Below are 567 nucleotides of genomic sequence, written 5' to 3' on the forward strand. Positions count from 1 at the left end.
AGTGCATCTGTCATGTAAATATCTTGCTATGCCAGCTACAACAGTACTATGCAAATGTCTGTTCTCACTTTCAGGTGACATTGTAAACAAGAAGCGGGCAGCATTATCTCTTGCAACTGTAAACAAACTTGTTTGTCTGAGTGACTGGCTGAACAAGTAGTAGGACTGAGTGGTCTTGTAGGCTCTAAAGTTTTACATTGTTTTATTTTTGAATGCAGTTATTTGTTGTACAATTCCCCATTTGTAAATTCAACTTTCATGATAAAGAGATTGCACTACAGTACTTGTATGAGGTGAACTGAAAAATACTATTTTTGTTTTTGTTTTTTACAGCACAAATATTTGTAATAAAAAATAAAGTGAGCACTGTACATTTTGTGTTCTGTCTTGTAATTGAAATCAATATATTTGAAAATGGAGAAACCATCCAAAAATGTCAAGTATCAGAGGGGTAACCGTGTTAGTCTGAATCTGTAAAAAGCAACAGAGGGTCCTGTGGCACCTTTAAGACTAACAGAAGTATTGGGAGCATAAGCTTTCGTGGGTAAGAACCTCACTTCTTCAGAT

Source organism: Terrapene carolina, unplaced genomic scaffold, assembly GCF_002925995.2.
Source record: "Terrapene carolina triunguis isolate 2854851 unplaced genomic scaffold, T_m_triunguis-2.0 Scaffold68, whole genome shotgun sequence".
Classification (NCBI taxonomy): Eukaryota; Metazoa; Chordata; order Testudines; family Emydidae; genus Terrapene; species Terrapene triunguis.